At 40.4% G+C, this 16,887-nt stretch overlaps 1 long non-coding RNA gene across 1 annotated transcript; it reads right to left on the bottom strand.

Moving 5' to 3' along the window:
• Positions 1–1,087: 1,087 nt before the first annotated feature.
• LOC110780205 (uncharacterized) lies at positions 1,088–3,227 on the bottom strand. Its single transcript, XR_008925851.1, has 5 exons — positions 2,892–3,227; positions 1,817–2,201; positions 1,663–1,722; positions 1,445–1,486; positions 1,088–1,325 (listed from the first exon to the last, which is right to left on the bottom strand). It is a non-coding gene; the product is annotated as an uncharacterized lncRNA (long non-coding RNA).
• Between the last annotated feature and the right edge of the window lie 13,660 nt (positions 3,228–16,887).

Here is a 16,887-nt window from a genome sequence, read left to right as displayed (position 1 = left end):
TGCTGATCTGCAGCGGAACAGATCAGTTTCTGATCTGTTCAGCTGCAGATCAGCAGCGGCAGATCAGCAGCCGAACTGATCAGTTTCTGATCTGTTCAGCAGCTGATCTGCTGCTGCTGATCTGCAGCGGAACAAATCAGTTTCTGATCTGTTCAGCTGCAGATCAGCAGCAGCAGATCAACAGCTTAACAGATCAGTTTCTGATCTGTTCAGCAGCTGATCTGCAGCTGAACTGATTAGATTCTGATCTGTTCAGCAGCTGATCTGCTGCTGAACAGATCAGAATCTGATCAGTTCAGCTGCAGATCAACATCTCAACAGATCAGAAACTGATCAGTTCAGCTATAGATCAGCAGATGGTTGTTTTCCCGAAGAGCTATTACATGATTGTTTGTGGCTAATATGGTGATTTAATTAAACTCGGCCAATATAAGTTTAATAATAATCCAGTCAGTTGACTCTTGGTTTAACTTACATGTGACTATGTCACAACTTACTAAATGGATAATAAAAATTAATGGCTTGTCCACACATGTTTCATCAGCAAATACTATAACGCATAAACAAAACTTAGATCAGAATCAATGAACCTAAGACAAATAAGTCACTTAATTAGTATAAATTCAAACTAAAATATCAATTTTATACTATACATACTCCTTCTGTTCCTAAATGGATAATAAAGATAAATGGTGTTTACACACATGCTTGATCAACAATTTATGTCATGCACTCTTGCGTAAACAAAGCTAATACAAATCAGGTTCAAGAAGCTGGCTGCGGCAGCAACAACAAGCTGGCTGCAGCAGCAACAACAACAAGTTGGCTGCGGCAGCAACAGCAGAGTGGCAGATTCAGCAACTAGAAGCTAGCTGGCCTGTTGGCAGCAGATTCAACAACTAGAAGCTGGCAGAGTGGCAACAGCTCGAGCAAGGGTCTCATATTTCCAATTTTATGAACTCAGTGAACGTTACGAGGACCTTATATTTGCAAAATTTTTAGATATAATCTATCGTTGACGTGAATCTTAATTGCACAATGTTAGCTAGCTATAGCGGAGTAGTATTTTTAGTTTTACTACCGTGTGTGTATATATATACTTCGTATAAAAAATTGATAATGTTTGTTTTTGAAATTACCTATAAGTAATAAAAAAATCAAGTCAAACTTAGTATTTATAAATGACTACAAACCTCATAGGTATGATATATAGAGTATACTGAAAAAAAGAGTCAGGAAACTCCTTCATCATGTGCAGCCTTACCTAACAGTGAGAGAAAGATGTAGAAAGCCTTATAATTTGGCATCATATATCGAAGCAAGCACTGCAAAAAGGATAGAATCATCAATGTTAGTATCCCAAAGTCATATAGTGGCAACAAGTTGGACTGATAAGAGAGAAATATATCAGATATGGAATTGTCTGGGATGGCAAGGGTACCACCTGGTCCAAGAAGCTTGAATGCTTCCTTCATCAACTTCCAATCTGTTTGTGGTAGGGGAAACAAATAGCATTCGTTTCAGTATATCAACCAAGGTACTAATCAAACAACCAGTGATTTTAATGAGATTTAAGTAAATACGTGCTTCGTATAAAAGAAATCTGGGGTATGATTAGGAAGAATATGACATACAAAACATAGGATGTCAAAGTGATCATACCCAAAGGCGGGATATAGGGTCACCACATGCAGCGAGATTTCCAGGCCGCCAAAAAACAATCTGCATTATACCAGGCCTCGAGTAAGTGATACATATACACTGTCAACTAGCTGTTGATCAACAAGAAAAAATACGTGAATTTTGCAAAGAGTACCTGGTAATTACCTAGTGTTCGTGTCTTGAATCCTGCTGCACAATAGTCAAAGTAGTATTAAACTTAACAAATATGAGTATTTTATGCAGGATAACTAGACAAGACATACAATACTTACAAGAGAGACTCAAAAGGAATACGTCCCAGTTTTTTGAAATAAACTTGGGATAGAGTCCACTGAAAAAATATACAAACCTGACATCCTCTATGTCATGCGTTTGTAACAGTTACAGTATGAAGTTCGTCAAACTTGAGGCAATCAGCTCTAGCCTTGAATTTTACGTCCAGGCACATCTAGTAATCATCCCTTAAAATGTATTTTAGATCCTACTCGTTAGTGGTACTGCTTGGACTGAAGTTTGATGGTCTCTTTGTCACTAAGAATCTGCCACCAATTCAATCACAACTTAGGATGAACAACAGCAAAACCTTTGTCGCATAGCTAAGTTAACGACGATAACGTATAACTTTATGTCTCTCTATTTAATCTCTACGCCCTCAAGCTACTTTAAATTAGCTTAGGACACACACAGTAATATCTACAACTACGTACTGAATTTTTGGGTTAAGATTATATCCCATGAAGCCTACAAGTATTAAGAAATTCCTAAACAAAGATGTTGACAAGATCATTATTTCACCCACCATGTAAAGAGCTCTGCAGTAATCTGATTGATTATTTTTCAATTAAACATCACAATTTGTATGGCAATGAAGCTGTCATAAACTGGCCTCTGCATTCTTGAAAGACCACCAATATTGCTATAAATTTCACAGATACGAAACTTAAGAGAAAATAAACCTAAGCTGCAATTTCATCAATAAGATGAACAAAAACAGAATTTAGAAATTTGAACTACATAAAAGCCCCACTAAAATATTTTGTTCACAAATGGAATTTCAGGGCATGATTATCAAATAACCCCTCAAAACCCAGAAATGAACTATGACTGATTGAAGCAAATTTCATCAACAAACCATCCAAATCAATTGATCAATACATTTCAAACTAAACACAAGCTACAATTTCATCAGTCATTCAGAAATTTTACAAGAAGGGCAAAGAAAAATTAACCTGATCGTGATGCTGTCCAGAAAGCCGCAACGAAAACCACCACCACCGCCAGCCCCAGCAGCAAAAATCGTCCAAAATCCTTGAACAAACCACCACCACCGCCAGCCCCATCAGCAAAAGCCGTCCAAAAGAAGATATAGCAGATAAAACACTGGCGGTACGAGGTTTGATGTGGAGATGAAGGTCTGGAGGAAATCTGTTGAGGATGATAAAGTCGCCGCCATAAACGGCTTCTGCAGAAGAAAAGGGGAGCAGCCGAGCAGCGAGAAGAGAAGGGGGAAAAAATCTGGTTTCAGTAGTAAAGATTTACTTTTTATTTTTATTTTTTTTACTTTTTGTCATTAAAAGATGCTCTTGTTAGATAAGGGCAGCTTTTAATTTTTTTAATTTTTTTTTAACCATTATAAGTTGCTCTTGCTGTATAAGGGCAACTTTTGATGAGCAACTTATAAGGTTTTTTCCTCTAGTGGGCGCTCGGCCATTGCCAGGGACTTGCTCGGCCCTAATGTTGATTTGTTAGAGGACGACTCCCACTCTTCTGTGACGGTGCTGGTGGATGCTATCTGTGGTGAGGGTGTGTCCGCGGAGCAGAGGGTTAGGCTCTTCCTCCTTGTCTTGGTTAGCAAAGTGATTGCCCCGAGTAGGAACAGTCGGGTGCATATTAGCTTCTTGTCCGCCCTGAGGGACTTGAGAACTGGGGTGGTTTGGCATATTGCCACCTCTTGTATGAAATGGGGCGGGCCTTTCGGACTGCACTAGGGAGTGACCCGAGCATGGCTGCTCTGTAGAGCGTGCTAGAGGTATTCGAGACTCCTTGTACTTCGTACTTTGTATTTGCATGCTTGTATCTTGAACTTGACTGATGTTTTGTTTGTTCCTTAAAAGATTTGGATCTATGAGCACTTTCCGACTTTGGCGCCGAAGCGTACTAGAGATGCGGCTTACCCGTATGCTGCCTCTTGGATAGGAGCGGTGCGCGTTGGTGCGTCCCTGACGGCTTCTCGCAGAGCTTGGAGAGTTTTACCTGCTGATAGGGTAATATTCTTGTACTGTTTTGCTTTCTTGTATTTGTATTTGTACTGTTGCCTGAGTTGTCTGCTTTTTAGGTGGTATGGCGTCCTTTTGCCAACGCAGTTGTACCTGTCTCAGCTGCTCGTGCCCATTTCCTGTCTGGGCGGTGGGTTTTTCTTCCAGGGGTGTACCGCCATATGTGGTATCTGGGGGAGCGAGTGTCCCTTCAACACCATTCAGGGGATAGGCTTGTCCCCAAGGATCCGCCGGAGTCCATGATGGTGTTGGATGAAGAGTTGGCACGGCTCTATGCGGAGGCTAGGGGCGAGGCTGTTTGCCGCTCTTGGAGGGAGTTTGTACACAGGAAGGGTAGCTATGATGACTTCCTGAGGAGGCTGGCTCCACTAGTACGCTTTGTACTGCCGGTGAGCTTTGAACCTTGTATCTTGTATTCTTGTATTCTTGTATTGATGTATGGATTGGATGATTATATGATTGTATGATTATATGATTGTATGTAGCCGGAGGAGGTTGATCCTAAGGGCATCCCTCATGCTGATAGGATCCTTCGCTGTGAGAATTCAGATGGGGAAGAGGTGGTGGAGACCATTCCTTAGGCTTCTCCTCCGCACCGAAAATCATATGATGATGTACCAGAGCATTACGCCCCTGTAAGTACTGTTGCATTTTTGAAACTGTTTGTAACTTTGCATGGGAAAATTGATCTTGAATTTTGTATGCAGGCGCCTCGGGTGAGAGTGCATCGCTGGATGCTCTTGCTTGATTCTTGGAAGAGGCAGTGCGCCAAGCTGACCCGGAAGCTTTCTGGCCGGAACAAAGAGGTACCTCACTTGATCTTGAAACTTGTATACTGGAAATCCCAACTGGGAAATTGATTCTTGAAATTGTATCTTGTATTGGAGGGCCGTCAAGACCATAGAGACTCTGGTCACAGGGAGCCTCAGGCGGAGACTTACTCGGGACAGGAGGGACCAAGCTTGAAGCTGGGACAGGGGTCCGGTGCTGGTGCTCATCAGAGGCATTCTGATGCTGAGAGGTTAGCTTCCCCTTTTGTATATGTTGATCCCACCAGGCATTCATTTGGAGGTGCTAGCGGTTCACGGCCCTTTGTTCCTTCTTCCGGCTACTACTTCGGAGGAAGTGGTCCTCAGCCTTGGGGTGCAGGTTCATGGGCTTGCTACGCGGAGACGGAGAGGATGCGCCAGGCTCAGATGTTTGGGTCGTACCCGTATATGCCGATGCCGCCGCCTTATCAGTATTCCTCTCCTCAGCAGGGAGTTCATCCCTCCATTGGCACACTTCGTATCTCGGAGGAGGATCCTAGTACCCCTGGGACGGAGCTGGATCGGGAGCTGGGGCACCTTAGGAGGCTTAACAGGGACAAGGGGCCTGTGGTTGACATCACCGCTGATGATGACTCACACTGACCCTGCATGGTAGCGAGTTCCAGCTTGCCTGGGTTGATTTTGTATAGGCTAGATTGTATTGTGCTTGTATGGCTTGAAACTTGAATTTTTGTATGGTTTGTATGGTTTTGAACTTGAATTGGTTTGAAGATTGGCTTTTGTATGTTTGAATGCTTGAAATTGTACGCGTTGTGTGTGCCTTGAAATTTTGTAGCTATATGCATGCATGACAATTTTGCGAAAAATTTTGAAAAAATTTGCCCATTTTTTCGGGTGTATGTACCCACTATAAGCCCCCACTTTGACTGAGGTTTTTTGGTTAGGAAAAGCGCACGTCAAAGTATATTCAACTCTTGCTTATGCACATGCAGACTCGATCTAGGACTAGAATGCTTGAATTTTGAAAGAAAAAATTGATCCGAAATCTGCCCGAAGCGTTGATCCGGATTGCTTTAAATTGCGCGGCTTGCGGCTTTGGAATCTTGAATAATGGAGGTTGTACTCTGCTGTCCGAAACACTAAAGAGTGTGTACTCGGAGTCATAAGAGAGGACGGTGGCCTCGTCCTTTGATGCAGGCTCCTCCGCCTAGCGCAGGCTTGGCGCCTGGCGCCTGTGAGCTGTCGTGCAAGCATATTCTTGTATAAAAAGGGAGCATTTCGGATCATTTCGTGTATCAATCCTTCCCTGCTATCATTGCATAATGCTTCCTCACGAAGAGAAAATATGGTTGTGTCCTTTGAAAGTGCCTTGAACCCGTGGCTTGGTTCGCTAGGCAAGTTGGAGAAAAGGGAGCTTGATGGCATGCATCTTGGGGTGCTCGTCTCTTTCCGGTTTGTAAAATTGGATTTGCACTTCATTCTTGCTGCTCTGGAGGATTGGGACCCGAATCATCATGTTTTCCGCTTTGGAGTGGCCCCTCCCTGAGGAATTTAGTGCCATATTGGGGTGGCCCTTGATGCTGCAGCCATGCATGCCTAGTGTTGAAGAGCACTTTTTCTCGAGTTTTGAAAGGTATTTGGGCTTGAAGCCCTGAAGGAAATAGTGCCCTTGGTCCAAGTATGCAAATAATATTAAGTTTAATAAATGCGGTTCAGTATTAATTAACAAGTTAATAATTCAGTGAGATCAAGTGAGCTGAATGCCTAGCTAGAGGCCGCTTCAGTTCAAGTGGAATTAATTATATTAATCCACAGCTTACTCTTAACTGAACCCGTAGGGTCACACAAATAGTACGTAAACGGATCAAGTATTTAATGGCATTAAATACTCCATCTATGGATATTCGGAATCGACGGATCTTGGTTTCAGTGGGAGCTGAGATCGTCATAAGCAAGAAATGAATACTCCGGAAACGATGATATTAACGGAAACGGAAATATGGATCGTATCGGAAATATAAATATTATCCAAGTCGTAGATGTTGCCGGAAACGGAATCATGGTACGTATCGGAAAATATTAATGGAAATGGAAATATTGCCGGAATCGGAGCCGGAAACGGAAATATTGTCTGAATCGGAAATATTATCGTAATCGGAAAATAATTCCGGAAACGGAAATATTAAATATTTGTTCAAAACGGAAATTAATTCCGGAATCGGAAATGTTAAATATTGTTCGTATCGGAAATGAATTTCGGAATCGGGAAATTAATCGGAAGCGCGTCGTACGAATTAGCATCGGACGAGACTTGCTAGACGAAGGCCCAGCACGCAGCCAGGCCCGCGTCCAGCAAGCCTGCGCGCCACACAAGGCAGCCAAGGCCACGCCAGGCCCAGCGCAAGGCCAGGCCCAGCAGGCCAAGGCGCGCGCACGAGTGGGCTCCGAGCTGCGCTGCTCGCGTGGGCCGCAAGGCTTGCTTGGGCTGAGCGCTCGCGAGGGTCGTGCTCGTGGGTGTTTGTGTCCGATACAAATCCTAAATCTAAAGGGGTTTGTTCAAAGATTAAATTCCTAATCCTAATAGGATAAAATAGTTAATAGGAGTTTTAATATAATTCTAATTAAGCTAATTAGTATCCTAGTAGGATTCCAATTCCTTTCCATAAACTCTATAAATATAGGCCTAGGGTCACATATTTAACAGACGATTATTGAAGTATTCAAGGTAAGATTTTAAGCAAAAAATCAGCGAAACACTTGCACCCAAATAGCCGAAAATTTAAGAACCTTAAGGGCGATTCTAGTTGGTCAATCTTAAGGCGGATCCGGACGTGCTGTGGACTATCTACGGAGGGACGACACTTGGAGTCCTAAAGACTTGTTCTTGATCGGTTCGGGCGCGGCTAGGGAGGGCACGCTACAAAGTGTATGTATCTAAATTATGCTATATGATTATGTGTAAATAATATGTTTCCTGGCATTATGGTTTTTCCGCATGATTTATGTTTATTCATATGTATCATAACCTAACAGTGGTATCACGAGCCTCTTATTATTTTCATAATCTAAATTGCATGAACATGGTTAAATTTTACAAATTTGCAAAGAATTAAAGGGGTGATTAATTTTCGTAATTAATTGCAAATTGTGTTTATTTAATTATATGTACGCGGTTTTTCGGCAGTTTCTTCGTTACTCATCCAAATCGAGTGATTTTTGTGTCAACTCCGCATGTAAAAGGCATTCTAAAATTTTGACAAAAATATTAATTTTCGGCCGAACCCAGAATTCCCAAATTCGAAGCCTAACTATGACTTTTCGGAGGTTTTATTTTTTCGAACGCAAATGTTTGTAAATTTAAGATGTTAAATTAAGTATTTGCGATTCTTGTTGATAAATCTTGAGTTTTTGATTGACCTACTGTATATGTTTAACAATTATGAATGCCTAGACTTGTTAATTATACAACCTAATTTGTAGTTATGATTAATTTGTTGAAATTCGAATAGTTTAGAATTGATTTGATTTTCATGATTAATTAATAATTTAATTAGGTACCAATGATTAAAATCCACCATAAAAATTGTTAATTTATGTTAAATTTTTAATTTTTATGACCTAGATTTGAATCCATGTTAATCGGAAATTAATAGATTAATAAATTTTCGATTTTTCGCCCTAAAATTATGAAATTAATATCATTTATTATTTTGTCATTAATTTTTGAAATAAATGTTTTAATTTTTATGCAATTCGCTCATAAAACTTGCACGCACAAAGCAATGGACGCTACGTGTTACCCTTAAGGGGTGTTGTATAGTGCGGGCATGCGACGACGAGCAAGGGAGCTCGTCGCCCATGCGGTACGATGCAACGAGCAAGAACCATGGCACACGAGCACAAGGCAGCACACTGCCCTGTGTCGAGTGCTGTGCGCATATGGGCGAGTGGGCAAGGGCGAAGGGCCAAGGCGCAAGCCATCGGGCAGACGCGTGTGGGCAGCAAGCGTGCTGCGCCACAGCGCGCGCTGCCACGCCCAGCAAGCAAAAAGACGCGAGGCAAGCAGGCGCGACGAGCGAGCGGGCGCGCGCAGCGTGGCCTGCACTGCTGCGTTGCGTGTGGCCTGCTTGCGTATTGTTACACGAACAGTCGAGGGGCGCTAAGCCTCGTGCACTCGACGGGGCTTGGGCGCAAGTCCAAGTGCTCGTCGTGTTACGATTGTCGCGTTTGAAATTTTGATTTGAGTTTTTCAATTCAAGTAATTTTAATTAATTTTAAAATTAATAATTTAAATTATTTTCTTGGATTTTAATTTTTAATATTATAATTATTATAAATTTTAATTTATTCTAATTATTTTACTAAAATTAAAAACCTTGAATTAATTTAAATTCGACTGAAAATATAATAAATAAGTGGATTCAATTATAAATTTATATGAGCTTTAAATTTTAATTAAATTTGTATGTTCCCGGTTAGACTAGAAATACATTTTTATGTTTAAAATTAGTAAAGCATATGAATTTATTGGTTTAAGTGGGAGCAATTTTAGTCATAAACTCTTGATTAGGTCTACAAATCCTTTAAGGTTAAACAACTTGATTAGAATTAATAAGGACTGAATAATTGGTAGATTATTGGTGCCCTTGATTAATTGCTGTAAATATTTATGTGATGCATAACGTGTTTTACTAACCAGCTATGTGGGCCATTCATGATAATGAATGGGTAAATGGTATATTGTATATGTACTGTTTTGCAGGTTATGAAGTGACTAGTATGGCCCAAATAGGATAGAAAATATGGTCTGCGTACCATTAATTTGAATGTAATTGGTCTAAAGCACCAAATTTGTTTTTCAATTAAAATATGGTCTGCGTACCATCAAATAGTTGTAATTAGTTTAATTATAGCTTATCCTATTTGAAGAAAAGGCGCCTCCCACGAGATTTTCAAGACGGACTTTGAAGTTGAAGCTTCAAGATGAAGTCGGGCCATACTAGATCACATATATATGATGCATGCTTTAAGTTATTTATTGCTTTTAAATATGTCTTAAATATGCATGAGATCGAAGCTTGATTATGTTGCATGATTAAGGATTTTAGTTCCCTTAAAATCACCAACATAGTAAGATCCTTAAGTTCCAAACTTAAAAATTGAGTTAAAAGGTGCCATGCCAAAATAACACTTACTTGGATATCCTTTTTTCATCGATCTTAGTAATAGTTTTCCGCCATAGCGAGGTGTTACTCATCGATACTAAAGGGGTAAGGTACACAAATAATGGTGAGTACATGTTAGTTTTGGTGAAACTCAACGATATAAGTAAGGAGTCCTTTTATGTAGTGGAAAAATCGATAGGTTTACCTAATAAGTTCTTAGACGTACCTATCAACCAAGAGTAGTTTCTAGACTATTAGAAAAAGGCTTTTGCTTACCTAAAAGATTTTAGAATTGAGTCTAAATACATAATGTGCTTAATTCTTCAATGGTTTTTAGGATCTTAGAATCATTTTATTCATACCTGCCGGAACACATAACTTGAATAAAATGCTTAATGAACATTAAATTATGCATGTAAGCTAGAATTTAAGTTTATTAAGAGAAACTGTGAATGATTATTTATTTGTTTATTCTTTTTCAATTGTAGTTTTACTATGGAAAACAACAATCAAAACATCATCATGGGTTCTGAGCCTATGGTCAAGCTGAACCTAACATATTTTCTTGAATGGGAAGCTAAGCTAGTTGAAATAGTCAGACTCAATGGACTTGAGTATGTACTGTTACATCCCATGCCAAGCTACTATGCCAGAGACATGACCCTTGAAAGATTTTCCGCCTGGGATGCGGATCTAAAAAAGGTTATGAGTCTCATGCTGAACAATATCCCTGATGAATGGGCTAGAAGGTTGGTAGCTTATGAACCTTTCACGCTCATCAAGAATCTGAGGGATATCTGTCGTGGAAGCACGGAGGACAGGGACCTGAACGTCCATGAGTTGATTGAATCAATGTCTGGTCTAAAGGTTAGTTCTCCCAACAGGTGTTATAGGATGGAGGTCCAAGAAACACATGTTCAGCTCCTTCGCAGTAAACAAAGGGTAGGCGTCCCACTAAGGTTCCATGTGGATCTTATGCTTTCGTATTTTGATCGCCTAAGTCTGCTAGGAACACCAATAAGCGAAAGGATAGCAGTCTCTATCTTGCTCAATTCACTGCACAGTGGGTTTGGTCGCTTCAAGCAACTATACCTAAGTGAACCAAGAGAAGAAACAGTTGCAGAATTTGTTCACCTTGTCAGAAAGGCTGAGATAATACTGGACTGTGAAGCCAAAGATTTACTCAAGGCTAAAGGGAGACCGTTCAAGAAAAGTGGAAAGTCCAAGGGCAATGCTAAATCAAAGCAGGACAAGTCCACATCAAACTGTCTTTATTGTGATGGAATAGGCCATTACAAAAGAGAGTGTCCAAGGAAGATCAGAAGAACGGAACAGTCGTTCCATCTTCAGGTATTTTCGTTATAGACTGTACACTTGTTAATTCAACTTCTTGGGTATTAGATACAGGTTGTGTCTCATACTTATGTTCCAATTCACAGGGACTAAGAAGAAGTAGAAAGTTAAGCAAGGGTGAAGTCGACCTACGAGTGGGAAATGGAGCACGAATGGCTGCATTAGCTGTAGGAACTTATTATTTGTCGTTGCCCTCTGGGCTAGTTTTGGAACTGGAAGAATGTTTCCATGTTCCAAGTCTTACTAAAAACATCATTTCTGTTTCTTGCTTAGATGCTAAGGGATTTTCCTTTTTAATAAAAGACAATAGTTGTTCGTTTTATTTTAAAGAGATGTTTTATGGATCTGCTAGATTAGTCAATGGACTTTATTTATTAGATCACGACAAACAAGTTTATAACATAAATACTAAAAAGGCCAAAAAGGATGATTCAGATCTCACCTCTCTGTGGCATTGTCGATTAGGCCATATTAACTTGAAACACATGGAAAGACTTCAAAAGGAAGGAATTCTAGAACCATTTGACTTAGAGGATTATGGTAAGTGCGAATCATGTTTACTTGGCAAAATGACAAAGCAACCTTTCTCTAAAGTTGGAGAAAGAGCAACTGAACTATTGGGTTTAATCCATACAGATGTATGTGGACCAATGAGTACAACTGCTAGGGGTGGTTTCAGCTACTTTATCACTTTCACTAATTACTTCAGTAGATATGGTTATGTATACCTAATGAAGCATAAGTCTGAATCCTTTGACAAATTCAAGGAATTTCAGAGTGAAGTAGAGAATCAATTAGGCAAGAAGATTAAGGCACTACGGTCTGATAGAGGCGGTGAATATTTGAGCTATGAATTTGATGACCATCTGAAAGAATGTGGAATTCTATCAGAATTGACTCCTCCTGGAACACCACAATGGAACGGTGTGTCGGAACGGAGGAACAAAACCTTGCTAGACATGGTTAGATCAATGATGGGTCAGGCCGAACTTCCAATAGAATTTTGGGGACATGCAATAAATACAGCCGCACTAACTATAAATAAAGCTCCGTCTAAAGCTGTTGAAAAGACTCCATATGAGTTATGGTTTGGAAAGCCTCCAAAAGTGTCTTTTCTTAAGTTTGGGGATGTGAAGTATACGTCAAACGATTAATTTCAGACAAACTTCATCCAAAATCTGACAAATGTATCCTTGTGGGCTATCCAAAGGAAACAAAGGGGTATTACTTCTACAATACATCTGAGAACAAGGTGTTTGTTGCTCGAGATGGTATCTTTTTGGAAAAGGATCACATTTCCAAAATGACAAGTGGGAGAAAAGTAGACCTCGAAGAAATTCGTGTCGAACAACAAACTCTAGAGAATGCTCAAGATGACATCCATGATGAAACTCAGAGATCTTTAGAAGTTTCTGGTGAGAATCATGGACAATCTAGAGATGTAACCCCGCGTAGATCGCAGAGATATAGATCTCAACCGGAAAGGTACTTAGGTATTTTGACGAACGAGAGCTATGATGTTCTATTACTTGAAAGTGATGAACCTGCGACTTACAAATAAGCTATGACGAGCCCTAGCTCCAAGCAATGGCATGAAGCCATGCAATCTGAATTAGACTCCATGTCTGAAAACCAAGTATAGGATCTGGTCGATTTTCCAGATGGCTACCAAGCCATTGGGAGCAAATGGGTTTTCAAACTGAAAAAGGACAAGGATGGAAAACTTGAAGTTTTCAAAGCTAGATTGGTTGCAAAAGGTTACAGGCAAGTCCACGATGTGGATTACGATGAGACCTTTTCACCAGTTGCAATGCTAAAGTCTATTCGGATAATGTTAGCAATCGCTGCATATTACGATTACGAAATATGGCAGATGGATGTCAAAACCGCTTTCTTAAACGGCGTTTTAACAGAAACTGTGTTTATGACACAGCCTGAGGGTTTTGAGGATCCAAAGAATGCTAAAAAGGTATGCAAGCTAAAGAAATCAATCTACGGATTGAAGCAAGCATCCAGGAGCTGGAATATACGTTTTGATGAAGCAGTCAGTGACTTTGGTTTCATCAAGAACGCAGACGAATCTTGTGTATACAAGAAGGTCAGTGGGAGCAAAATTCCTTTTCTAGTATTATATGCCGACGACATATTACTTATCGGAAATGACATTCCTATGTTGACCTCTATCAAGATTTGGCTTGGGAAATGTTTTTCGATGAAGGATCTAGGAGAAGCACAATACATATTGGGCATCAAGATTTACAGAGATATATCTAAAAAGATGATTGGCCTTAGTCAAAGCACTTATATCAATAAAGTACTTGATAGGTTCAAGATGGCAGACTCCAAGCGAGGCTACCTACCCATGTCTCATGGAATGACTCTAAGCAAGACTCAGTGCCCAAAAACACTTGATGAGCTTAGACGAATGAATGGGATTCCGTATGCATCATTGATTGGTTCAATAATGTATGCTATGATATGTACACGCCCGGATGTTGCGTATGCACACAGTGCTACGAGTAGATACCAGTCAGACCCAGGAGAGGCCCATTGGACTGATGCCAAAAATATTCTGAAGTACCTGAAAAGGCACAAAGATGACTTCCTGGTCTATGGTGGAGATGATGAATTAATTGTTAAAGGCCATACGGACGCAAGTTTCCAAACCGACAAAGATGATTTTAGATCACAGTCTGGGTTTGTCTTCTGCCTCAACGGAGGAGCAGTAAGCTGAAAAAGTGCTAAGCAAAGCACCATTGCGGATTCTACGACTGAAGCGGAGTACATTGCTGCACATGAAGCAGCAAAGGAATCTATATGGCTAAGGAAGTTCATAGGTGAACTTGGTGTAGCCCTGTATTGTGATAATAACGGAGCTATTGCACAGGCAAAGGAGCCTAGACACCACCAAAGAGTCAAGCATGTACTTCGTAGATTTCACCTTCTACGAGAGTTCGTTGAAAGAAAAGAAGTCGAGATAAGCAAGATTGGAACTGATGACAACATATCAGATCCACTGACTAAACCTTCGAAGCACAACTCGCACACTGCAGCTATGGGAATCAAGCATATTGGAGAATGGCTTTGATGTTCTTATTTGATGTTTTAAAGTTTTAGAGTTTAATACTTTGTAAAACATTATTGGTTAATCATTCACAATAAATGAATAGAATTCATTTTTCCATTTAATTTGTGGTTTATTAAATGATGAGTCCCTTCAATTTGATGAAATATTCAAGATAGACTGTCAGGACCAGTCCTGTGACTAAGAAATGTCTATCAAGTGAACTTGAATGTCAAAAGTTGAAAATGGTCCTTGGTCGGAGTTTTCTATAAAATTGGACGCATAGAAAACGTTAGACGACTAGAATGCAAGATGACTAGTAGTTCTGTTTTTTGAACTATGTGGACATGGCAATGTCGTAATCATTTGCATAGATACTTACTTGGGGAAGACTAGTATCGGAAAGACCTATGAAACTTTACTGTAAGAGATGAAAATCTGTCAGAAGTAAATTTCATTAAAATTATTAGACACTAAATCCTCAATACCTGAGTGATTTGAGATTACTTGTTTGAGAACTGGTTACTTTGACGTTGACCAACCGTCGCACCGTAAAAGGAGGCTATAAAGGCAACGCTCAGGTAATCACCTACCAAACGAAGTCTAATATCAAGATCGCAAGATTGGGATTGTCCTCCCATAAATCGGGATGAGATGCTTAAAAGTTGTACAAGGCCACTCGGAGAGCTAGAAACTGTAAAATGCATGGCCTTGCTCGGATGAATCATAGGCTATGATTATTTGTTTGTTTGTTCAATTGAACTCTAAAACAGAGAAACACCTCTGGACATAATAAGGATGACAACTCTTACCTTATGTTCAAGAGCAAGCATCGAGCGACAAAGGAATTAGGAAATGCACACTTGTCCCTAAGGACAAGTGGGAGACCGAAGGAAATAGTGCCCTTGGTCCAAGTATTCATATAATATTAAGTATAATAAATACGGTTCAGTATAAATTAACAAGTTAATAATTCAGTGAGATCAAGTGAGCTGAATGCCTAGCTAGAGGCCGCTTCAGTTCAAGTGGAATTAATTATATTAATCCACAGCTTACTCTTGACTGAACCCGTAGGGTCACACAAATAGTACGTAAACGGATCAAGTATTTAATGGCATTAAATACTCCATCTATGGATATTCGGAATCGACGGATCTTGGTTTCAGTGGGAGCTGAGATCGTCATAAGAAAGAAATGAATACTCCGGAAACGATGATATTGCTGGAAACGGAAATATGGATCGTATCGGAAATATAAATATTATCCAAGTCGTAGATGTTGCCGGAAACGGAAACATGGTACGTATCGAAAAATATTAATGGAAATGGAAATATTGCCGGAATCGGAAATATTGTCTGAATCGGAAATATTATCGGAATCGGAATCGGAAAATAATTCCGGAAACGGAAATATTAAATATTTGTTCGAAACAGAAATTAATTCCGGAATCGGAAATGTTAAATATTGTTCGTATCGGAAATGAATTCCGGAATCGGGAAATTAATCGGAAGCGCGTCGTACGAATTAACATCGGACGAGAGTTGCTAGACGAAGGCCCAACACGAAGCCAGGCCCGCGTCCAGCAAGCCTGCGCGCCACACAAGGCAGCCAAGGGCACGCCAGGCCCAGCAGGCCAAGGCGCGCGCACGAGTGGGCTGCGAGCTGCGCTGCTCGCGTGGGCCGCAAGGCTTGCGTGGGTTGAGCGCTCGCGAGGGTCGTTCTCGTGGGTGTTTGTGTCCGATACAAATCCTAAATCTAAAGGGGTTTGTTCAAAGATTAAATTCCTAATCCTAATAGGATAAAATAGTTAATAAGAGTTTTAATATAATTCTAATTAAGCTAATTAGTATCCTAGTAGGATTCCAATTCCTTTCCATAAACTCTATAAATATAGCCCTTGTGTCACATATTTAACAGACGATTATTGAAGTATTTAAGCTAAGATTTTAAGCAAAAAATCAGCCAAAACACTTGCTCCCAAATAGCCGAAAATCTAAGAACCTTAAGGGCGATTCTAGTTGGTCAATCTCAAGCCGGATCTGGACGTGCTGTGGACTATCTACGGAGGGATGACACTTGGAGTCCTAAAGACTTGTTCTTGTTCGGTTCGGGCACAGCTAGGGAGGGCACGCTACAAAGTGTATGCATCTAAATTATGCTATATTATTACGTGTAAATAATATGTTTCCTGGCATTATGGTTTTTCCGCATGATTTATGTTTATTCATATGTATCATAACCTAACAAGCCCCCACTTTTGAGTGCTGTTGTATATGGCAGAGGGGTGGAATTTTCCCTCTTTGTCACCTACTTTGCTGGGCTTGATGTTCCCAACGTTTTCCGCTTGAGAGCCTTGAGTTTTTGTATATTTGCTCGCTTTCTCTTTTCGAAGCAGGGGTTTGGAAATGGCGATGCCTCCCTAATTGAGATTGAGACCAGTTTGCTAATGGTCGGGACCCAATGCCATTCGTGATTGGCGAAACATTAATGGGCCTTGACATGCTGAAGTCGGACCCCTCTTCATTGCCGTCGGGAAGTCCGGTATTACTCCAAGTAAGGATCTAGAGCCTTCTTTGTATTGTTGAACTTGTACTTGT

This window comes from Spinacia oleracea, chromosome 1 (genome assembly GCF_020520425.1).
Source record: "Spinacia oleracea cultivar Varoflay chromosome 1, BTI_SOV_V1, whole genome shotgun sequence".
Taxonomy (NCBI): Eukaryota; Viridiplantae; Streptophyta; class Magnoliopsida; order Caryophyllales; family Amaranthaceae; genus Spinacia; species Spinacia oleracea.
Note: the sequence above shows the minus strand (reverse complement) of the source record. Positions and strands in the feature narration are given on the sequence as shown.